This window comes from Anser anser (assembly GCF_964211835.1).
Source record: "Anser anser genome assembly, chromosome: 2".
Taxonomy (NCBI): Eukaryota; Metazoa; Chordata; class Aves; order Anseriformes; family Anatidae; genus Anser; species Anser anser.
In genome coordinates, this window is record NC_139721.1 from 146059221 (window position 1) to 146084321 (window position 25101).

The 25101-nt window shown below is 46.3% G+C and overlaps 2 long non-coding RNA genes across 3 annotated transcripts; both read left to right on the forward strand.

Moving 5' to 3' along the window:
- Window positions 1–596: 596 nt before the first annotated feature.
- LOC310894010 lies at window positions 597–7342 on the forward strand. Of its 2 annotated transcripts, none has more exons than XR_014579487.1 (3): window positions 597–4755; window positions 4924–5107; window positions 5606–7342. It is a non-coding gene; the product is annotated as an uncharacterized lncRNA (long non-coding RNA). The 2 variants fall into 2 exon arrangements; XR_014579488.1 differs by having other exon boundaries at window positions 597–2475; window positions 4656–4755; window positions 4924–7342.
- Window positions 7343–14819: 7477 nt separating this feature from the next.
- On the forward strand, window positions 14820–23428 carry LOC310895157. The gene is made up of 3 exons (XR_014580491.1): window positions 14820–15250; window positions 18329–19072; window positions 20307–23428. It is a non-coding gene; the product is annotated as an uncharacterized lncRNA (long non-coding RNA).
- Window positions 23429–25101: the final 1673 nt, after the last annotated feature.

Below are 25101 nucleotides of genomic sequence, written 5' to 3' on the forward strand. Positions count from 1 at the left end.
GAGGGTAGTGCAGAACAGGCAAAAGTTAGCAGCTCTGGGATGTCTCCCTAATTAAACAAAGTTACAGCAGCCATAATGCCTGAGATGTGCCACCAGCACTTGTGCATTTAGTGCATAGTGAGAGGATATTTCAGGCTGAAAAACGAGTACTTATTACTGATAAGATGCTCATTATCAATCTGGTCTGCTACCAGTCATTATAAAGCATACTCATTCTGTACCAAATTATCAAACTGATGTTTACGAGAGTTGCCTGACAAAAACTGAGAGCCTTGTAACCCTCCAGATACCAGGAAAGACACCACAAATTAACATAAATTTTCCTCCAAGACCCAACAAAATCTACACCTTCCTCATACACACCTAGCCAGGTGTAGTCAAGCCTACTCTTGAAGCCAGGATTGCACCCAGCTGTGTTACACTTAGCACCGAAAGGCCACAACAGCACAAGCTGAATGGCTTCCTGACATGTGCCAGATGCCTTAGCACCAGCTCCTGCGCTCATTCACTGGATCTGGATGACTAAAGCACAGGCAAATGCCTCGTGGGCAGCAATGAGATAGTCTCAAATTTACCTCTTCCTAAGTACAAGCAGAGATGCTTTGAGCTCGGGCTGCAGCAGAGCTAACACCCAGGATGAAGTGGATCGTGGGTGTCTGCTGCTTCAACTGCCTGGCAAACCTGTTCTTCCTTGCCAGGCGAAGCAGTCATCACTTCCCGAAATTCCCAGAACTCCTCCGCCGTGCTCTGGCACGAGCTCCTGCCCGTGCAGGCGATGTGGGCACAGCAGGACTGTGAGACACCCGGGACCGGCAAAAACGGGGACCGTAAGTCAGACCAGAGCTGGTGAGCGCCGTGCTCCTGTTTCCTCGCGCTCCTCTCATGCCAGCCCTCGAGCGGGCTGAGGCAGGGGCTCCTGCTGTGCCTGGAGGGCTGCTACCACCTTAACATCACTGAAAAAAAGGCAAACGGCTGCAGCTCGGAGCTGTAATTTCGTCTGCGTCTTTCCAAGTCAACATTTTTACCGCTCGAGACTGGATAACGCACTGTGGTTCTTCGGTTTCTATTTTTGGTTAGCTCAGCTAGGGTGAATTGTAAGCAGGCTGGCTGCGCTCGCTGCCTGCCAGCACAAGCCAGCCGATCTAGTGCAAAATCTCATTATCAGTCTTTTATTTTCAACTCCGTTAAACTCTATTACCTTTCAGGTCAGCCAAAAGTGCTCTTCTGCCTCCACAGAGGAGTGCTCTTTTCCGCCTGCAAAACGCCCTTATCCCCTTTTTGCTCGTTTCGGTGCATGTGTGTGCACATCTAAGGGAGGGGTGGGAGGAGGGAGCAGCTCCCCTAAGAGACAAACATCCATTTCTCTCCCTAAGCTGGAATCCTATTTAAATCAGCTTGCTGGGAATCAGCCCTCCAGCTGCTTCCCAAGGCAGGCACAGGGTAGGGTGAGCAGCTCGCGGGGCTTTAGGGGGCCTGGGCAGCCCCTTCCACAGCACGGCTACACTGGTCCAGGCATCGACACTGATGGTCTGCGTCATGAGAGGGGTGTCTTCTTTGTGGAAAATATCAGCCAAAGCGTTTTGGCATTTCAGAAGTTAAATACAGGAAGAGTACATTGTTTTTCAATAGGAAAAGGAAAAAAAAAAAAAAAAAGGAATGAAATGTATGAAATGTTTTATGGAAAAAGTTTGCTTTGAAGTTGAGCAAAGGAGGCTTTTGACAGATGTTGTTTAATGCTCCAAAGAAAATCTACTCGAATTCAGCCAACTTTTAGGGTATTTTAAATCTCAGTTTACAGAGACACTTGCTGCCGCTTAAGGGTTAAGAATGTCCCAGAGCAAGCTTATGCCTCTGGCAGTTCCAGTCCTGTTGGTTGTGCATCCTTCCCACAGTTCACCTAAGGCTCTCCAGTCCCTCGCAGCCCCGCACCACGGACACGCACCCTCCTCACAAAGCTACCACACATGCCCCAGCCCGGGATGACACGATGGGGACAGCATTTCCCAGTACTGGTTGTTTCCAGCTGCTACAAGTGGAGCTGGAGCTGAGCAACAAACCAAGAGCGGGGACACTTCGCTGCACTCTCGGTGACCTCTCTGCTGGCATCGAGGCAACGTGAAGGAAGAAGCTATCTGATTCAGAGGCAGGACGAGAGCTGGATCTAAGGAGAAGCAGCAGGCTACTGGAATCAGGAACACGTGGGATGAAAACGGGGACTTGCAGGGAAGGCAGATATGCAGGACTGGCAGGATGGGAATACTAGGTTTTGAAGCCAGCAAAGGAAATGACGACGGGCAGAGGCTGAAGCTCCAGATGTTAGGGCTGGAGGCTACGGGGCTGGTGGGGGTGGATGGGGGAGGGAGGAAACAAATTGCCCAGGAAACTGAGGCACAAGTGAGAGAAGCTGCTAAGGAGGCTGGGATGGAGAGGGAAGGTGTACTGTGCACACAGGACTGGTACTGGAAAGCAGAGGAGGTGGGTGGCATCGGCAAGTGTGCGGAGTGGGATGGGAGACAGGATGGGAGACAGCCAGGGAGAAGGGGCAGGAGGGAATTTGGACAACCAGGACAAGGAGACAGGGAGTGTAGGCTCAGTGGGAGCTTGAATATGAGGGGTTGTTTTCAATGAATGCTGGCGAGCCAAACAAATAAGGCAGCGCTTGCAACAAAACCGAAAGCAGCTGCATGATCGTACTGTCAAAGGCACCTCAGCGTTCAGTCCGAGAAGGCAGGAGGGGGCCCAGGGCAAGAGCAGCTGCCCAGCCTGGACACAAAATGTCCCCTAAATGTCCCCTCACCCCTCGTGCGTGCCCACACGAGGCTCCTCCAGCGTGCCCAGGGGACTGGGACGTGGGAGCCCCAGGGGAAGGCTTGGTGGTGGTGGCACGGCGAGCCGAGGAGGTGTCACCTGCTGCCTGTGCGTCCTCCCCGGGGAGGCTCCTCCAGATCTGTCAGTGCGACCAGGACCTGTCCTTGCCCTCTGTGTGCACAGCTGGGCTGGGGGGATCGGGCTGGGGAGATCGGGCTGGGGGATGCAGTCTGATGGCAGGTACCAGTGGGAGGTTTTGGTAACTATATGGCTTTTTCTGATCTTAATCTACCAATAATAATAATCATGGTAAGATAAACATGGCGAAATCTGCTGTGGCTGAAATCTTTCACGAGCCACAGGACTCACTGCGTGACTAGCAGATAATGGTTGTTATACCTAGCGCTGCCTTCTTGGGTAGACTCATGGGCTTGTTTTGGAAATAGTTCCTGATCTTCCTCCTCCAACCAACGGGTATGACCATGCCTGCGAGTGCTCAGGCTGGGCTGATCCTCTTACTCCGGATTGTGTTTAACAAAAACTCCAGCTGTCTCCGGGCTCTCTGTGTGCCAGAGCACGTTAGCCTGAAGAGACATTGGGATACTTGATGCTTGCCTTAGCATCACAGAATCACAGAAACAGAGAATCAGGGAATGGTTTGGGTTGGAAGGGACTTTAAAACCCACCCAGTTCCAACCCCCTGCCATGGGCAGGGACACGTCCCACCAGACTGGGTTGCCCAAAGCCCCATCCAGCCTGGCCTTGAGCACCTCCAGGGATGGGACAGGGACGGGTCCTCATTTCTTTCTCCAGTGACCTGTCACCATTTGGGTTCGTGCCAGTCTTTCAGTAGTTACTGTCATTCAAGATCAACCAGGTACCATCAGCATTTAGGAATCTCTTTTATGTGGTGCTTTGTAGACTATGAATATTCAAAACGCACAGAGCGTTGTGGGAATCACTCCCCTGCAGCTCCGGGGGTGGCTTTGATTCCCACAGTCCCGTGAAAACATTTACTGTGGAGTAACACCTCGGTTGTCCTTGGTCCTCCTTAACGGAGGATAACTTCAAGCCTTGACCAGTGGACTAGTATGCCAGGGGGTACCATGGGTTGCGCAGAGGTGCAGTCAGCTTCATTTTTCTCTGTCTCCTGGCAGTCAGTTGTTAACGTACTTAATGAACGTGATCCTGACGATATTTCATTCTGGCAGGAAATCTGACAGACGCCACCCACAAGACCTTTGAGGGATGGTGCCTGTCCCCCCGCCGGGAGCGCCTGCACAGGGCACGTGTCACCGCAGCCCGGGGAGCGCCGGGCAGGGCAGGAGAAGGCTCACCCTCACCTCTCTCTGCCTTCTGTACCTTTTTTCTGTGTGCTGGGGATCCAGCTCTGCAGCATGAGCTGCGTGTGCAGACAGACAGGCAGGGCGAGCGTTTTTCTTCCAGTTTCCGCAGCAATTACAGCGTAATGTCATCAAACCTGCGTATTTAACTAGATGAAAAGCACAGACTAATTTCAGTCTGTGGTTCTTAGGACCTTTTTTTAAAATTTTTTTATTTGGTAGTACCTAGGGTCATGCATCACCTCGTATGTCCAAAGAGCAGTGCCTGCACACCCCAGTTACTGCTATCTGAGGGTGTCTGCAAACCAGCTCCCGGCTTACTGGGCTGGCACCAAGAGGAGGGATGTGAAATTAGAGACTAACACGCGCACTCCTCTGCGAGAACTGTCTAGCAGAAGCGGAGCAGACTGCAGTTCTCCAGTGAAAGCATCCTGCTATCTTAATTGTAAAACAATCCTGTTTCCTCCTGCAGTGCACCTGTATCATTCATTATTTGTTTTCCAGTTTCAGCAAAAATGGGGACAAGGGGCTGGCAGGCAACGGATGCTTTTGGTTCAGGAACTGATCCATACCCACAGCATGACGGAAAAGCTAACATGATTTTGTAAGTAGAAAGTATGCTAAAAGTTACAATTACAAAATTAGCTTTCCCGAGTTTTAATGATTGACTGTGCGACTTTAGTAGTGTTGTCTGAACGCATTTTTCTTCTGAATACAGACGCATTTATGTGCTCTACCTGTTTGTCAGCTCATGCTCTTTCTCTTCCCACAGGATGTTGAGAAAAAATTACAGGAGATAGAAAAAACAGGAAAGTTGTGATGATTTGGGCTAGTCGACACAGGCAGCTGGAACACGCCGGCCTTACCACCTCCATTTAGATTGGGAAAGCCAAATGGAAAGGGTTAAAGGACATTTGTACAGAGAAGCTCCTAGAAGCAGCTATGTTGGCATAAATGTAAGATTACACTTAAGCAGTTTTATAAACAAGGTTATAGTCCCTCTATACATGGCTCCTGCACCCATAAAATATTATTTGGTTTTATAAAAAAATATTTACGGATAGATTTAATACGTCATCTAGACTTTTCTTCAACCAGCTAATTCATGTATAACTCTGGAAATGCCAGAGCTGATGTTGCAGCAAATGGAGCGGGGCAGAGAGGAGCTGGAACTGCCTGGTTCCGGGCTGTTGGGGCTGTGCAGCTGACAGCACCCTGCATGCAGTCGGTGTCAACGTGTGCAGGTGGCCTTTGGTGCCATCTGCTTAAGGCACCGTCTCAGGGAGCTGCTGCTTTTTGCACCCCCTGGGAGCTCAGATCCACTCTCCTCTCTGGGGCCACACGCAGCACCAGACCTGTAACTGAAGTATCACAAGGTGGACAAATAAAAGAAAAACACTGGGGGAAACTTGTGGACCAAATATGCTGCTTATTAAACCTGTTTGCTTTTCTAGACCCCGGTAAATGCTGATGAAAAAGCCTCTTCTACAAAAACAAAGTCATCTCGTGTGTGCTCTGTGATGTTTTTCCCTTCAGGATCAGGTTGGCAGCTTCTCTTTAATGTGCAGCGCTGTGAACTTAAAAGAAATCTCATTATCAGCCTTCCTTGCCTTCAGCACTTCATCAAGTATTCCACGATTGCTGCCTTGCAGATGCTGCACTTAAGGTGCTGGGTGGTGGGGTTTTGTTTGCGTTCCCTTAAGCCCTCTTCTTGTTTTTGTGTGTGGCTATAAATATCTTAGCCCTGAGAAAAGACATGAAAGTAATCCTGCAGACATTAATTACATTCCGGGCGATTTTTTTTTCAAATTCTGGAGTCACAAAGCGTAACTTTTAATTACCCATTTTTGTTTTGGGAATAGTAGCTTCAGACATATATCAACATGATCAGAAATATGTAAAATTTCTTCTCCAAGAATTCTTGATTTCCCCCAGCCAACTTTTAATAAGTACGGAAACATTTATGCCTGAATCAAAGAGCCGCGCACCCCTGAGTAAAAGTTCCAGTTCCTCTGTTGTGGGACTCGGCACTATACATCTACCAGATACTGTTCACAGAGATCCTCAAGATAGAGATCAAAAACTTAAGAGTATAGTTAATTTCAGTTTTTTTGTTTTGTTTTGTTTTGTTTTTTAACTTCTAAATTAAAGACAGCTGAAACCCAGAGCAGTCATATCCACCCGACTGGGTAAGAAACAGTTTTTTTTATCCCTCACCAAAATAGTTGGTACAGCAAAACTATATCACTTAATTTAAACTACCTCTAGCTAATATTACAAGCTTATGTTATATATTCAGACATTAAGGAGAAGACTCTATTATTATTATTATTATTTTTGGCATATGTGTCTGCGTGTATTTCCAATAAGTTTTGGACTTATTAGCAAGTTTCTATCAACTGGAGTTGACTGAGGTCTCAACGACAGGCTTGCATTTACTCAAAGGTAGCTTTAATTTCCTGAAATTAGCAGTCTGATAGAGGAAAGCAACCAAAACTGGGGATCCCACACCAAAAGGCTACAAGAGCTCAACTGTTATTAAATGTCAGGGGATCTGTTTGGAGGAGCAACACTTCTCAGCATCCAAACCATAAGAAAAGCTTCCGTCAGAGTTTTGCTTGGATGGAAACCCATTACAACTGGCAATTAATACGGATTCTTGGTTTAGAGACTGTTGTACTATGGCCATTTCTTTGACCAATATAAAAGGAAAGATGGACCATTACATATGATGTGTGCTCCCTTTTCCTTTCTGCCTTGTGCTGTCCTGAGACTCCCTGAGTAGTACCCTTGAAATTTTGTTCCTGCCTCCCTCCCTGCCTGCTAGAAATGTACGGAATCTGGTTTAGATTTTGTACATTTGCCATCCAAAACAACAATTCAACTACCTCATGCCTACTCTCCGAAATACATACTGTAAAAAACTATCCTGTGGTCATATGCTGTTTGCTCTTTTAATTTGATTGCAATGTTCCTGCGCTCACCTAAGGCTGTCTGTGCCATTCACACTTGCTCTCCTTCCCTTTTCCAGCCCCTGTTCTTACCAGGAGCACATTTGTCTAAATGAGTGCTGCACCCATCCTTTGACCATGAATAGGCATTCTCACTAATAAAATTCTTACTTTAATTTTACCATTCTCTGTTTCTCATAAATATTCTAAAACTGCTTGTTTTTCTAAGCTTTATATCTTTATAAAAATATAACTCTGAATCATGACAAACATCTTCCGAGATCCTTAGGGCATAATGGTCTGGATGTCATAAACCGTGAAAGGAGAGTATTTATAGCAGTATTTTGCTGTTAAAAAAATTATTACCATCAAAGATCCTGGACTGCCAAAGATTATAGATTAATGTGAAGAAAGAGACACATCCTGGCAGGATAGGCTTGCTGAATGCCATACAAATTACTCGGGTTTAAGCTGCTTTAGTGATCAGAGAATAAACTGCCGGGCTCAGGGAGAGAACTGGTAGTCAGTCAGCGTGCATAACACTCACAGCGTTTCCCTGCTGTTTCTAATTTTGCAAATGATGTGATAGCGAATCTGGAATTCTGCAAACTTCTTGAGCAATACAGGGGTGATCGTGGAAGCGCTGACCACCCTGGTCACAGATGTCCGTCCCTGGGAAAGGCCAGCAGTTAAAGCCACATAAAAAGGCTTTGAAGTAAAAGTGAGTGAGTGAATTTTCAAGGCATTGGACAACAATCTCTCCCACCTGTGAAGAGCAAGGACGCAGTGGCTGTTTTTAGATACAAAGTGGTGTTTTTCTGGAAGGTAAGGGTCAACCTCGTGCATTTCCCAATTCTTCTCATTTTTGTATAAGGCCGTATGTGCAACTTTTCCGTGGTTGTACTGAGAATGGCCCTGAACTTTCTGCCACTCTCCAACCGGTGTAATTCTGAATGGGCTGCCAGTGACCACCTACATTTTCCCTGTCAGCACACAAAGCTGCCCCTATCTTATCTTGTGGCCCACAGACCTGTCATTCGCTCTGGGTACAGCAGCCAGAGCCTGGGCGTTTCTCCCAGCCCAGGCCTCGTTTGCTCCATCCTGGTCTTGCACCAGCTCTGCTATTTCACCGTCGCTGGTTTCTCCTCTTGGCCTCCCTCCCTCATCCCACGTCCCTCCTGTCCTCCCATTTCTTCTCCCCCCTCTCCTCCGCAGCCTGGCCCCGCTGCGGGTGACCAGTTCTGGGCTGCCTGACACCAGCAGCAGGCTCCGAAGGAGAAACCGGCAGAAGAAAAACACCTCGGTCAGCCCCGGGCTAGCACAGGCTCACCGAAGCCAGGATATTTGAGATGCCGAGCTCTGAGGCTCTATCAAAGCAAACTGATCTTTCTCAAGCCAGTCAGACTGAGGTGGATTTCCAGAGTGACTAAAGCACTTGTCCTGCCAAATTTCAAGCTTTTCTTCTCAACTATAGGGCCTTCGGGACTGTCTAAAGAAGAGGTTGCCATTTTTTTTTTTTTAATATGAGGGGAACAGCACATATTTTCTTGCACTTGGTGAAAAGCAAACCCATTTTGGCTGAAATTTTTATACGTGCTTAGCCTGAGGCAATTCGTGATACATGTACACACGTATCACACCTATCCAGCCTTCAGCAGGCACCTGCCATGGAAAATCTTCGTCCCGGTGGCTCGAGTCTGACAATGTTATAGGCGATGGAAAATGTGATCTAATAGTGGGAGTTATCGGGCAGCAGTTAGCAGGTGAATTGTCCCAACACCACCCAAAATTATCCCCCCACCGAAAATCTTTTAAAAGATTCCAGAAACTTTATTTGCCCTTTGCAGTAATTTTCCTTTTAAAAACCCTTGGCGTGCATTTGTTCATATAAAATAATGATTTGCGGAAATAGAGGAAGTTAAAATCCCACCCATCCTTTTCTCTCCTGGTTTATTTATTTTCCATGTGAGATTAATGAGTTTCCTGCAACAGGGCTAGATCCGCTTGCGCATTGTGCAGATAAGTTAATATTTATTTCCTTTTCCAGAGGCGAGCGGACACCTTCACGTTCCCCATTTCTTTAAAGCGGGGAGCTGTGTACAGCATGTCAAGCACCGCTGAAATCAAATATCCTACGTTTTAAAATGCCGCTTTCACGTTGCCTGCTGCTGTCGAGCACACTGGTGAATCAGGGCGGTGCTGCCCCATGGCAGCTTAGTTTAACTGGGTTCATTTATTTTACCAGCAGATACTTTGGAAAGAATACGTGTGTTTCTTTAAAGGGCTTTGGTTTAGAGCCTGTCCTGTGCCGGACTTGGCTGCTGTGTGCAGCGAAGCCCGTGAAAGCCGGTTTCCTACGGATTTCTCTCCCACGTTCCCATTACCCTCCCAGTTCCTTCCCATGTCCCGGTGCCACTGCTCCTCCCTGCAGCATCCCCGGGTGCCCCCTCTCTGGGGCGAGCTCTGCCCTCTGGGGAGGCCGTGGATTCATCTCTGCTGTAAACTGCCAGGTTTCGCTGAACTTCCCACTCCGAGGCTTGCTGTGTCACAGCCAGCAAGTGGAAAAATGACGGGTGGCAGGAGGAGGGCGGGGGAGAAGTGACAGGCAGGTGGCCGGAGCATAAGAGGCTGCATTTCCCAGGGAAAGTGGGATAAAAAGGGGCTCCTCGCTGCCAGGGCATTGTGTGGAAGAATTATATGTGAGAACTGCTGTGTGTGACTCGGTTCAAGGGCCCGTGCAAACGGATATTTATACTGTTGTTTAGCCTCCCCTTCTTCCAGGGTCAGCCCCAGTGCGTCAGCTACGGCTCCTTTCTTGCTCTCCCTGGCCAAGTCCTCCTTAACAACTTAAGAGAAAATTCCTGTTTTTCTCCACATGCGATTTCAAATTCTGTTTCAGAAACTAAACTGGAAAAAACTGGGTGAAAAACTTGCGGCTGAGGCCCCTGGTTGCTGACTCCCTGCTGCTGGCAGCATGCAGCTGTGCCAGGGGAAAGCAGGGAGCTGGTCCAGCCGTGCCTGCACGCTCCACGGAGACTTGTCTTCTGCAGCCAAAGAGCCAAGAACTCAGTCCCTCTTCACTGATGTGCCAAGGCTGAAGTTCAGTAATTCTTGCTGTTACCATAATAAATAGCGATGCAGCTGTACCAGCAGGTTAAAGCTGTAAACGGCAGCTGAAAGAAGCAGGAACGTCTTGGTTCAAACATGCCTGCACTTCTCAAGAGAAAACAAAAAAAATGGAAGTTTATTTCCTGTGAATTTACAGGGAGTGCAATAACACTGGCATTTCTATAAGGGAGCAGTCACAGGCACAGCTTTCATTGCCCAGTGCCACAGCTAAGGGGTAAATGAGCCCCTGACAGCCCCAGAGCCCCGTGTCCCTCATCACATACACCAGCCTCAGCTAGAATGGATTTTTCAAGACACACACTAACTGCGACTGAGAATTTCAGAGCAAATAACAGGCTGGCAATATTATTACTACGTTACCTTTACTGCTTGCTTTTTAGAAGTCTGTGTTTTAAAAGCAGGCCTGTTTCCAGCAGCATGACTGGTGAATGTTGCACTATACAGCTTCACAGAGAGCATCCTGCGTGCTCAAGGGGTTGCCTGGATCTCAGCCCGTTAGGAGCAGTGTGAATGTTGGAGCCAGCGCTTTGCACGTCTCTGGAAAGCAGCCTCTCCCACCTCCCTCGGAAGCATCAAGCAGGAGGAAGCTCGAAAAGGACAGCTCATTTCCCACTCGTCACTTTAAAAGGGAATAAAGCATAGACAATTGCAGAAGTTCAAAGAGAGGATTGTGGAGTTTTCCAGCAGTGTGCCTTGAGGCTCCCAGGAAGGGTAAGGTCTGACAGAGCTCACAGCTGTATGAAGTCAGGCAGGGACTAGGAGGAGTGGAGCCCGTGCGTGGTGCCCTCCTGTTCTCCCTCCCGTGCTCAGCAGTAGCACACGATTGAGAGCTACTGGAGCAGCTCAAGAGTGCTGTGACTACAAAGGTACAGGCCAGGAGCGAATCTCTCACTGAGAAACTATGCATGGTTTTTACAAGAAGTACACAATCCAACTTCTGGAGATGCAACAGGGATCCATGAGGGAGGTTATAAATATTTTTCCCATAATCAGCTTTGATTTTTCTTCCTTAATTGCAGTTCTTTTGGAAATAAGTACTCAGGCATTTTACTTCTAAGATTTGAGAGCTGGAAATAAAAACCCACGTGACCTAGAAACTCTGTTTGCTTATTTTACATCAGTGTTGCCTTTCAGTAACCCAAAAATTTTGATTAACCCTTCTTGAAATTGAGATGCTGTGGGCTGTGAGGACTTGACGTGCTGCAGCACGGCAGATACAGAGCTTGTAGGGAACAGAAGGGGGACGTGGTCTTAAAAAATGAACTCTTAAACTGGGAGTTTGTGAACTCTGCAGTAAAAAGCTGGGTTAAACTTTACATTCTGACTTCTGAAGAGTTTCTAACCTCTTGATATAACGTCAGTCAATCTTTCTGAATTTTCTTTCAACAAAGAGCTTGCTTTCTGCAATGCAGTGCAAACCCACATCTGGTCTCCAAAGGCCATGGAAACATACCTTATATATTTTTATGGGAATAGTTCCCATATGTCTTTTGCTTTGGGATTACACTCCCAGCTCAATGGCTAACTTGTGGGCTGCAGACTGGCTCCATTATGTTTCCTCTCCTTCCAGCCCTGTCACTCTTGGACTAGCAGTGACCTACCTTACAAAAGAGAGGCAGGCTTTGTTTCCTTCCCGTATCACTTTGTAGTCTACTGACTTACTTTCTTTGGAACCACTGATTTAAATCCTTTCAGCTGAGATGGGAATTAAAGTGGTCTCTTATTTCCAGAGCACAAGCCCTGCCCTCTAGGCTGTTATGCAAACAGCAGAAGATACTCCCTGGTGTGTTTTGAAAAGAAAGTGGTCACGGCTTCTGCATTCTTCGATGGGAAGACACAGAGCTGCCCAGTTCAGTGAGATGGCTGCGTCTCTGGACAAGTGTGGCAGGAGAAGTTTAGATACAAATGATGCTCAGGTGCCCATAAACTCAGGTACATAAACAGGGCCTTTTGCAATTGTTCTTTTGGGCTGAGGCATCACAGATTTTCTCAGATTTTGCTCCAGGCAGGTAGAGTTTTTTCTTGGACCTCTCCCACCGAGGTAGTTCTGCCTTCCAGATAGAGAGCCTGAGAGTCACCTCTGCCACCACAAACAAAACCAAGTGCTTCTGTTCTCCACCACAGCAAGTCCTTTCTCTGAAACTTTCCACTCTTGTCCTCTACCACATGCCAAAGGTAGAGGGTTGGATGCCCAGTCTGGTGTGACTGCCTTAGCTTTGATGACAGTGGTGCAGGCAGCAACTCTTCCCACATTTCCCACCACCAGGTGCTGCAACTTCTCCAAAGGAGATGCAAAGATTCATTCAGCCTCGGACAGGCTCTAGAAACAAGAGCCCGGAGAGGCTTTTTGGCTGTGAAAGGATGAACCTGAAAGAATTTCATGGGAGTGGAAAGTAATTGCAAAGGCAGGAGCTACATCTCTGCATGGGATTCCCCACATCAAAAGCTTCCCCGGGCCCTCTGAGTGCTGGAGGTTGGACTCTTACACCTTTGAGTCCTTGATCTTTACAGACAAGCAGGAAAAGGAATTTTCAAAGAGAATCTGTGAAGTTTCTCCTCCTTTCAGATCTGGGGCAGAGTTTACCAGGTCTCATGCAAGGAAGTAACATGCTGCCAGATTTTATCTTATGGTCAGCAGGCAAAACTATTCATAGAGTTATATGATGAGATTCTTACAGTGTGGAAACTGGCAGGTTTGTAGATGCAAAATATTTGCAAGTGAGAACAAAAGGAGGACTTCAGCTTGCAATATGAAATTGATTTGGCATTACCCGTGTCCTCAGGTCCCCCTAGATATGCTCTGTACTTGCAATCACAGTTTCATCCCGCAGGAATAGAAAAGAAAAGAGAAAGTTGAGGTGGAAACTATGCAAGTGGAAAGAACATTATCTGCAGAGAAGTGACTGTGAAAGAGTAAAGAAAAAATTACCTTTCCTTTCAACTTTTGCTTCTTCAAAGACACTGTTTTCAACTGCAGAGGCAAAACACCAATAAACAGTTTTGAAATTTGGTAATTACCAATATCCCTTGAAGGTCTTTTCCACTTGTTTCAAAGTTAATAAATAAATTAAAGACTGTCATTTGTCACGAGGTTACATTTGCGTGAGCTCTTTTCTCATGAACCGGCTGCAGCTTCACAAAAAGTTGCTCCAGCATGGCCACATGTGGAGCTACAAGAGCCTACAGTCAGCCAGGAGCAATGGGCAGTGCTGGCTCTCACTGAAAGCAGGTTCTAGTGGGTTTTGAGCCACCCCAAACCCCTTCCTTGGCGAGGTGCAGAGCATGACACCACAACCTGCCGCTGGAAGACACATCCCCTCTCTTTCCATCCGCCCCTGCCATTTCCATGGTGGTCACGCTCATCATCAAAATTGTGGCTGAGAAGTCAGCCACATCCTCAAAATACCCAGCTTCTCATTTGTTAGAAAGGGAAATGAAATGCCAGTGGAATTTACCCTTTTTGTAAAGAAAAAAAGGGCTTACACAAAGCAGGAGCTAAGTGGGACTTAGCTAACACATGGCCCCTGTGCGGACTGTGAAGTGTAATTACATGTAATACGTTTCGCTCCTGGTGCGATGTACAGTTGCAGCCTGAGCACACCACCGAAGAAAATGTGCTGGGCGGCTTTTGGTAGTGGGGAATCTGGTTCTCATGCTTAGAAACAGAAAGAAATATTTCCCTTTCCTAACTACTGTAATGTTTTTTCCTGACATAGGGAACCAAGAGAAAACAAGCTGTTACGTAAAAGTTACGAGCAAACATCTACCACTTCCTCTTTGAATTCTTGTTACCATTTTTCCCAGCTGCTGCTTTCCTTTTCTCATGACTGCTCCTGATGGCATACATCCTCACCTTAACCAGCAGGCAAATATCAGAGAAGAAATTGCCTACCTCAAGGTTCACTTCTATACCAACAGTGTATTTATTGATTTCTTCCGAGATGAGACACAGAGAGGTCTGACACCACGAGAGATGAGGTCTTGCAAGGCAAGATGTGTGTGGATGCCTGCTGAGCAGCTCGCCCTGTTGCCTGAGACATCAGATGTTGATCAGCACGTCAGAAGACCTCCAAGAGCAAGAGAGAGACAGCAGAGGTGGACATTTATGGCTTTGTTGCAGAAGTCTGTAAAGGGGAAGGTTCACTTGCATGGGATACAAGTGGACAGGTCTGTGACAATAGGATGAGGGTGAAGCACTGCCTTCCAGATACCTTGTGAAGATTTGAGTCTGAATGTACTACTGTGGGAAACATGAAATATTTTATAATCTCTGGCTAATGAGAGGTTTTCAATTCTTGCCCATTTATATCTCCGCCAAGGGCAGCAGTGTTCCCTTTCGCCTCAGCAGCGATCAGTACAAATAAGCCATGGCACTGAGGAATCAAGACTGGCACCAGAGAGTCTCAGAAGCACCCCTTCCACATAAACCTGTGCCTCGTGCAGGCAGAAAGCCTGAATGTGGAAGAAGGCTGATACACAAAGCCTCAGGATGCCTTGCGAGCAACCATGTGGCGGTGCTGAACTCACCAGCCCAGCAGCTGTGCAGAGGACAAAGAGATGCAGATAAATCTGACGTGTTCTGGGCTTGTTGGACCTGCACGTGAGCCCAGACAGGCTGGGCTTGGGCAGCGGCCAGTCCATGATTTCACCACATCGCACCCTCTGACTAAGTTACTAAGGACTGCAGTGGGTGCCACACAGCTCCTTGAGGGTCAGCGAGTGGGCTACTGAGGATGATGCTAGGTTAGCTGAATAGGTCTTTTTATTTGTTCCCTGGGAGAAATAACAGATTTCTCTGCGGACAGAACAGGAAAAGCCAACATACAACGGGTAGAAAAATCTCAAATGCAAAATAAAAGTTGGACCTGTGGAAAAAGACTGCCATCAGGCTGTCTGCAGATGTAAGACCTGATTTGAATCCTGCTTCTGCGTTGTCACCAGTCAGCTGGAGGAACAAAGCAGCCACTGGCCTACGCAGGGACCAGACTGTGAAAGGATTTCAGGTGCCTTAGCATGCAGGTAGGCATCCATCAAGGATTTTAAATGTCCCCAAGACTTAGAGACCAATTTTGCCAAGCTGCAGAACACCTTTAGGATCAGGGGCTTGAGCCAAAAGGCAGATGTAGCACTACAGGAACCGGGGTGTAAAAGTTGAATGTTTAAAATGTGTTTGCTCTGATCCCAGAAACAGCAAGGCAAGTGTCAAATCAGAAAGGGCAGAAGAATCCCAGGCAGCAAAGGAATCTGCAGGGCATCAGAGGGACGCGCTGCTGCCCCTGCCAGGAGCAAGCAGGCCGCAGATTCCCGTTCTGCCCTACCAGTTACCTCAGAGTTACCACATGCTTGTTATAAACATAGCTAAATCAAATGTGTAATTTGGGAGAGCAGAACTTGGTCTACCGCGAGCAAGAATTTCAGTTTGTTGCTTGAGACCTTTCTGGATTTGTGAATTACTTCCCAGATTCACTTGTAGGTTTTTGCAGGCCATCAAGGACAATTCTGCGCTAGGGTTATTTATCTCACTTCTTAACAGGGGGTCACAGGCAAGTTACATCTATAAGGCATCCTGTGTGCCTTTTAAGGTAATAAATAAGAGTAGTGATTTTTACTTTACAGTTTTCAATTTAAGTACCACAATTACAGATATATTAAAAATGTACTGTTATTGTACTGCCCCCAAATCAAAATCCTTCCTCTTTTTTTTTTTTTTCTTTTTTTTATTTATTTTCTTAATGGAGTTATTTGCATGTTTTTTTGGTAGTTGTGTGTGCTGAATCACTCTTTGGAGCTGCCAGACCTATCCATCGACTCTAGAGGGAAGCAAAGACAAGCTGGCTTCTAAGTCAGACCTCTCTCTTAGATGCCTATAATTAGGTGGGATGAATGCCTTGCTATAAGCTGTATGCTTCATTTACCCTTGCTGTTTAAAGGACACAGCAATTCAGCCCTCCCTGGAGTGCTCTTAATCAATTTTTGTGCAACACAATGAGGGATGAAAATTCCAAAAATGTTTACAACACTCATGAACATAAGCAGAAAAGAAGGCTAATATGAAATGTTGCATTTGCTTACTCATAGATATGTTAAATCTTTAAAAAGGATTGATCCCTTTATATCTTTAGTGCTTTTTGAGTGTAAGCTCCGTCTTGGCTCCCTCGAGGGTAGGGAAGCCTTGCAGAGAGATCTTGACAAATTAGAGGGCTGGGCGATCTCCAACCTCATGAAATTTAACGAGAGCAAGTGCCGGATTCTGCACCTGGCAAGGGGCAACCCCGGCTGTACGCAGACTGGGGGCGAGAGGCTGGAGAGCAGCCCCGCGGAAAGGGGCCTGGGGGCTCTGGGGGAGGCCGGCTGGCCACGAGCCAGCGGTGTGCCCTGGCAGCCAGGAGGGCCAGCCGTGCCCTGGGGTGCGCCAGGGAGGGCATAAAGCTGTCAGAGAGCCTCCGAGGGAGGGCTGCCGAGGTGGTGAGGGGTCTGGAGGGGAAGGCGTATGAGGAGCGGCTGAGGGCCCTGGGATTGTTCAGCCCAGAGCAGAGCAGGCTGAGGGGAGGCCTCATGGCGGCCTGCAGCTCCCTCACGAGGGGAGCGGAGGGGCAGGCGCTGAGCTCTGCTCTCTGGGGACAGCGACAGGACCCGAGGGGACGGCATGGAGCTGGGACAGGGGAGGGTCAGGCTGGGTGTGAGGGAAAGGTTCTGCACCCAGAGATGGTCGGGCACTGGGACAGGCTCCCCAGGGCAGTGGTCACCGCACTGAGCCTGCTGGAGTTCAAGAAGAGTTTGGGCAATGTTCTCAGACATGTGGTTTGGTTTTGGGGTGGTCCTTGTGGAGACAGGAGCTGGACTCCATGTGATCCTTGTGGTTCTCTTCCAGCTTGGGATATTCAAGGACTCTACAATTCTATCCTTCAGCTATTTGAAACTGTAAATCCCAAAGCAAGCAAACAAACAAAACCAACAACAACAAAACACACACTAAAATAAAAAAAAGAGAAAGGAGGAGGTGCCTGACCCCCCAGCCGGCACAGCCCCGGCTGCCCTCAGCCCGGCCGCGGCTCCCCCGCGCCCCCTGCTGGAGGCGCCCTGCGCGGGCCGGGGGCCGGGGCTCGGCGGGCTCGGGCCGCCCTGAGGTAAAAAATGAGGCCGGAGGCCTTGGGACAAGCACAGGGGTGAGGCTGGGTCTCTGGGGACAAGTGTTGTCACTGGCACTGGTTGTGTCACGCCACGAATCCGCGTTTTTCCCCACCAAAATGTGCTGAATGTTGAGCCTTTCCTTACAGATTACACAGGGCTTGTGATTGCTTTTACAGATGTACGTTGTGTAAATTACATGCTGGAGGCAGCAGAAACATATTGCAAGTGACAAGATGAATTGTTTAATCTCCTTGCTTGATTGCAGATAAACTATAAATCAGATTTTATCTCTTCTTAGTGAAGTAGAAATGTTGGGGATGAGCAAGCTCCTAAAAATAACAGAATAGCTGAAATCGCTGCTTTCTTTAGAGCAAATGTAGCCCTTTGGGAAAGTGCAAGAAATCCCATCTGTGTTTCCGAAACTGAAGTAAATTTATTGCAGACATTTCTGTATTTACTGTAAATGGACATATTTTGTGTTGCAAAACAACATGTTGCAGGGAGGAGAGATTTCTCTCATTCAGCTAACTCCAAGGGGTTTTCTACCTGGAAAAGCTCCATTTAAAAGATGAGTTTGTTTCACATCAGCCATCAGACCCGAGTGCCTGTTTGTTTCAGTTCCCCCCGCACACTGACAGCTGCTGACAGAGGGAGCTGAGGCAGGAGGCTGTGAAGGAGCTGTGGCTTTTATGAGACGAGGGTACTTTTGTGATTATCAGACAAGCCGTGGGTTTTACAAATAGCTGCTGTATTGGTGACAGGTTTCTTCATAACAGCCATCTCTCTGGGCTTTCCTGACACACTTTTCATTGTGCCTGCTAAGCGCTGTCATGTCTTTCAGTCCTTGTTAGATGAAAGGTGGAATTACAGAAAATAAGCTTTCTAATCAAAATGTTTAATCGGAATTGAAAAAGAATCCAGAATGTAATTCTGAGGTGATAAAAATGAATGTTTGGTTTAATATAGCACACCTGATGGGAAGCCGGGAGCTCAGTGCTTGGATTCAGCCGACAGCACCTAAGTATCTTTGATTTACACCGTGGCTGGAATTGAGCCATGAAATATAGATGAATGTGGATCCGAATTTCCCTGAAGTTTAGCGTGCCATTTGTGTCCATTACAAAGATCAGTTTGGAGCTACATTTTAATCCGAACTTTTCTGAGGTGTGGAGAGATTCCAGCCAAATGTTACCCTGTAAAAAGGAGAAAAGGAGGCAGCGTGTACAGGGCTGAGGCACTGCGACACTGTCATTTTACATTAGACTGCAGAGATGTAATATGTCTGGTTTTTCTTGTAATGCTTGGCCCTGTAATTGAATGACTGAGAGCTTATCCAGACATCAACTGCTCTTGTGGCAGTACAAATCCCCTTGCAGAGTTGTTATCTCCTATTGCTCCCAAATCCAGACAACAACTGGGTTATGAGAATGCCAAAAATGCAGAGGCATTCAGGCAGTTGCTGCAAAAACAAAGCAGCGAGCCACGGACGGCGAAGAGGGGACGACGAAGCAGGGCACTGTCGCTGCTGTGAGGAATTCAGCAGAGAAAAATGTTCCTGGACGGGGTCTGCGATCAGTCCCCCGGCGCGTGATCCGGCAGCTGGGATCAATACCGCTGCAGCCAGGGTTCCCAGCGAGCTGAAACGCAACAAAACATGCACTCACGGGGGCACTGCCTCTCGAGAGCACGCATTTCCCAGTTAAAATGAAGGTCAGTCATAAATTACATCTCTGATTCCCTCGGGATTTCTCCCTCTCGCTCTGTTTTGGCAGTTTAAGGCCTCTTTGATATTTGAGCAAGGCCTTTCCCTTAGCACATCTGATCTTGATTACGGTTTATGGCAATGGTAATTCTGTACCTCCCCAAGGCAGCAATTTTGAGAAGAGAGAGGGAAAGCAAGTACAGTATGATTGTTTAGGAGAGGGGCACGCTGCTGAGCATTTTAACCATTTCTCCATTTTATAGCTGTGGTTCTTCCACACCAATCAGCGGCATTAATACTGAGCCCTTCCTATGGCAGTGCCCCACGTCCACCAGCAAAATCACTGTGTCTGGCGGCAGAAGAGATCAGGCTGTGAATTTACGTATCTAAACGCCAAGCTCTGAACAATAAAGCTGTGGCTTGGGTGTATTTTTTGATGCTTTGTTTCCTGGTGAACACAGAACAGGATGGGTGAAACCAGGCCCAGCTCCGCTTCTACGTACATGCAGCAGGCAGAGGGGATGCTCCAGCCGGGGACACGGTGCTGGGAGCATTTGAGGCAACGTGGAGGTGGCAGAAATGTTGGTGCCGATTTGTTTTTGTGACATGTTAAAGCCACGGGTGGTACAAGGCGTTTTGGCATGCAGCTGCAATTGCAGTGAGGGTTTTCGAGCCAGTTTGTAACATATGCTTAATTCCCTTACTGCTTTCACTTCTCTGCCTTGGTTACACCGTAAGCTCTCCAAGTTCACTGAGGCTTTTCAGAGGGTTTGCAGTGGCTTTTACAATGTGGAGGGCTCTTGAATATGAATAACTGCTCTTGAAACTCTGGCACCATCGGTCTGCCCCCAAACAAAAAATATTCTTGCAGACTGGAAGTGCGATTCACAAAATGGTTCAATTGCCCCTCAGGCACTACAAATGCCATCCAGTTAGCAAAAGCATGTGATGGGTATGGTTTCTTTTGAATAGGTGACCATAAATATCTCCCTGGGAAGTGCAGGCAGCCAGGGCTGCCTGCTGGTCTCTGTTTGGTTGGGGTGCCTGCAGAAACACAGCGCCAGAATTGCCAGTCATCTTTTTTTTTGAGTGTTTTGGGTGGGAGTGTTGTTTATTTGTTGTTGGTTGTTGTTGTTTTGTTTTGTTTTTTTGTTTTTTTTTAAGTTTGCTTGTATAATACTTTTTTAAAACCTTAAATGTGTTTTTAAACATGTCTGCATGCATTTGAAATGTGTCTTCCAGAGAGCAGCAGAACATCCCAGGTGCAGGCTGTATTTTGCCATGGAGATACCAAGGAAAGGAACGACGAAAAAAGGATATCTGTAACACTTTCTCTGAAAGAAGGAAATTTCCTAACTCCTAACACAAAACCCTTTCCTAAAAGTGATGCAAAACTTTCACAGTGCAGGAGAGGAACAAAGCAGCCCCAGCTCTAACTGTTGCTGTGCTGTACTGAACCTGCTCAAGGAGGATTTTACAAGCCAAAATTTCTACTCGGTTAAGGAAAGGTCCAACATGAGAATTTTCCTTTAGTATTTAAATTAGATCCTCAGTATTACCATGGGATGAACAACTTGTGAGGAACAGCACATGAAGGGAAAAAGGCTTTATGCCGTACCTCTGTGTACATGATAACTGCGTGTAACAAAGCAGAGGTTTGAGAGCCCAGGCAGGCAGCAGGGAGCAGGCACCCAGGCTCAAGTGGGGAACGCTGGAGCCAAAGAGCCTCGCTGCATCTTGCTCTCATAAATCAGCCCAATTATTCTAACAAGCAGAGCTGGGTCCCTCTGCTTCAAGCCCTGCTGGTTTACAGAGAGAGGGAAGTAAATAAAAGAGAACAATGGTGGCTTCTGCTGCGGGAGGGACAAAAGGATAGAGGACAATAAAATGATACTCCTTGCCACTACCGCATCAGGAGGGAAAGAGGGTGGCTTTGCACAAGCCCAAGGACTTATTCCACATCAGAACCAAAGTGAGAATCTGGTCTCATCAGCATCTCCTGAAGGGAAAAGCAAGTAAAATAGAGAGCAAAGGCATGTTGTTTTCAAGGCTCTAAAATAGTGTCCCACAGGAAGAAAAAGATGAGGACACAAGACTTTGCAACGTCTGTTTAAAAAATGCACTTTAAATACAGCCCTGACTGGAGCTGTAATGGCAGGACCAAGGTTTAGCTCTGTGCCTTTGGGTTCTTCCAGTAAAAGATAGATTTTTTGGTTCTGAGTTAAAACTCTTGCAAACTTGTCTCCTCGAAGATGTATTTTGGTTCCTTTTCTTGCTCTGCATTAATTTAAGTGTTCTGGCAATTGTGAAAATTAGAAACTGGTTTTTCTGTAATGGCAACTCAGGTTCTTATTTACTAAATGAATCTGGGAGCTGAAGCTCTAAGCAAACCACAAACTACCATGAGATTTATTAATAAAATATGAGAGCCAAAATTATGTACAGCCTTATTCATTGTTTTCTATATTTTCATCTTGTTCCCTCTTATTGTCCCCTCTCTGCGATGACTGAAACAAACCATTCAGGTCTAGATCTCTTATTATAATACCCACAAAGCCTCCTTGCTATTGTTTTGGCCAAATTAAAAACATTTGTCAAGAGTAATTGTGGAATGGCATAAAAATTCATCTTTATTTTGCTGATGAGGACTTAATCACTTCTATCATGATAAATGATTCTTTATGTTAGGTAATAAGTTTATATATATATATTTAATAAAAAATATTGTTTAAAGGTTGACAGTTTTGGTGGTCCTTGTGACATTCTCTTCTCACGGAAATTTTTCCTGATCTCCCTGGATGTTCTCAGAAGCTTATTCTCTCTTTTCCCACGTCAGATTTCCTAAAATGTCTTCATCCTGCCCTTTACACGGCACAAGTATGGCACACTTACTTCTATCTTTAGCTCCGGTCTGATAAATGATTCCATTTCTCAGTCCCATCTTCAGTCTCCAGGTGCTGTGATCATATTTTCGGCCTTTCAGACTCTAAAGAAAGCTCTGTAACTATTAGAAAAACCTTCTCTTCAGTCATCATCCCATTTATGTTCCCTGTATTGATTTTGGTGAGCTAAATGTATTGTGATGTTCAGAGATGGCCTAGACCCTCCTTCAGATCCAAAATGTGGGCTCCTCCGGTGCTCCCGAGGTGAAACCTTGCTTGTTTTGTGATGGGAGCATAACACGGGGGGGAATTTTTGGTAGGACTTTTGAGCGTGACCAGCACCCAGCATTCAAAACAACACACATCAGGCCAAACACAAAGTGTGAGACTGTCTTTAAGTCGTTAAAAAGATCCAGAATGATTCATACCTGCCTTTTATTCCTGAGCCTCTCATATTTACTTGCTTTTGCCTTTTCAACCTTTGCTTTACCAGAAGGAGAAATATAACTTCAAAGGGGGGAGGAGGAACAAAGAAAATGCCTGGATTTCAGGAGCTGGGCCTCTCAGACACACACCAAGAATCCTGAATCATAAAGTCCAGAGATACAGCGAACAGAGCACAAGACCCATGAACTTTCGGTAAGCCTTGTGGTGTAAAAAAGCTTTGGTAAATTATTAAATTCTTAGTATTATCTTCAAACTCATCACTGAATTTTAAAATTACCTTCGTTACCCTCTTTGCGCCGTAGTTGTTTCAGTACTGCTGCTGTACAGGAAACAGCACCAGAATCAGAAGTTACAGATGGGGAAATTCAAGCCTTTGAAAATCAGTAACACTGCACAGCTACTTTGCTCTGCTGGCTTTGAGTGCTTTTGTAAATGAGCCTATTTTAACTACAGATTAAATCAGAACTTCCTGATGTAGCAGAATCAAACAGCACAGGCAGCATCAAATAGCTCAGGCAGCATAGATACACACACACGTGGCCACTTTTATTTACGCTTCACACAGAGCAGAAGCAGAGCAGAGACTGACAGCTCCTTGTGCCTGTCTGGGGGCTTCGTGGGGCATTGCTGCCTCCCTTCGCAGCAGCTCGTCCCGCCGTCCCTGCAGAGCCGCTGGCTCACTGGTGTCGGGTGGGAATAAGGGGTTTGGGAAATTGAGGCTGTGCTGTGCTGAGAGCTCCTGGCTCAGAACAAATACCATACTGAAAGCAGCTTCTGGGAGGTGAATCCAAAGGCAGAACTTGGAAAAATGGGAGAAACTGTTTGTGTATGTGCAGATCCAGCAATCCGTTCAGGGCCCGTGCAGCCCTGGCTGCCTCAGAGCGCCTTTCAGAACGATAAAGCTGGGGAGAAGATAACAAGCAGTCACCTGCTGCCATATTCAGATCCAAATGGCATTTTTCATAAAGCTCTCCTTTCAGATCTGGGGCCAAACCATGGGCATGTGCCGTGCCGATGCTAGGAGAGGCTTGGAGTGACCGGAGCTTGAGGAGGCAGGAACCAGCAGCGCTTTATGCAGGACGTACATCAGCCAAAACAAATGGTCTCTGAGACCTCTTTAAAACATTTCCCATCAAATACCCAAATGCAGAAGTTGTTTAAAACAAAAATGTTCACGCGAGGCGATAAGGGAAGATTTAATTTAAATCCACAGAAGCCAAGTCACACCTCATTGTGTTTGCTTGCTGATGACTTCTCTAACAGTTGAAACTATAAAATATGCATCGGTAAAATGTAAGTTAAAATGTTCATCTTAAGGTATCAGAGCCGAGCTTCATTCTAGCTACTGCACCGTAGTAATACATGGTTTACAAACAGTTATAGATTAATTTCATATCTATATAAGCACCAATAATTGTACTGTATTATCAAGCTCATCTAAAAAAAAAAAAGGATTTGAAAATAAACAGGCCCAAGGACAAAAATCCACATTTTGGACAGGCAATACTTGTAACCAAGAAGCTGCACACATAAAGGCAGCTATTGGAAGAATAATTGGTCCACAATTACAAGCAAACACAGCGTTTTGTTGTTTCCCCTTCTCCTGCAATGGCTGCTGGCTTTTAGCATTTGCATGATGACATTTTTTTTTCTGAAGGAAAAAAATAGAGCTCCCATGAGGGAGCTTTACCCGCCTCCCATGTGGAATTGGCTTTTTGTGGAGCAGATTATCCCATTTATTATTATTCATACCTTTAAAGAGAAAGAAAATTCTTTCCTTACTCAGCCCAATAATGATGTAGGAGGGAGGGAATTAAAAAAAAAAAGAAAAAGAAAGGAGCAAACCTCTCACTTGCTACTTCTGCCAGCAAGCCTGCTCAATTCACATCAAGGCCAGCAATTTTGTCCTTTTGTGCTTCTCCTCCTGTTTGTTGGAGGCCAGCACCAGACACTGCTCTGGCCTGGATTCTTTCCCTGCATTATCAGAAGTCTGCCCTTCCCTTGCGAGAGCTGAAATGATGCATGCCAATAAAAGAAAAGCAAATTTTCTCTGGTCTGGAGGAGCCAGTTTGTCACTAAGACTTCGCTATTAGTTAATACAAGTAGAAACGATATGCAAATATACAGGATTTCAGCTAGCGTGACAATAATTGAGCTACTGTCCTCTTTCTGTTTGCATTCCATCACCCAGTACAGCAGGAAAAACAATTGTTCCTTAAAACATTAAAAACTTATATGCAAAAAGTGCTGGTACCCAGCGATTTCACAGCATGCAGACTGCTAATTGCCTCTCCTTCCACTCGGCAGAGGAAGGCATCTGGAGCATTTATCTCTAGTGCACCGTACTGGGGAATATATCAGTTTGTAAAATAGAGCAGGGCTACAAAGAAAAGCGCTGAATGCACATGGTGTCATTTTGTAAGTAGCCTTACCGTGAACATACTCCACTCTAGCATAGCCCACGTTTATTATTCTGCAATATAGGTCACAGTCAGAGCTTATAGGTCATGTTCAGTGCTGGAAGATCTACAAAGCTTCCTCAATGAGATCATTGATCTGCAAGCTCCACCATCATAATCCTTTTTCCTCTTTTTATTTTCAAATTATAGCCTTTTCTCAAACACAGCGCAATCATTTCTGGAGCAAATTCAAGTCACTCTGCATATAGCAGTACTATTGACTAAATTACAGCATCCCGTATTTATTTC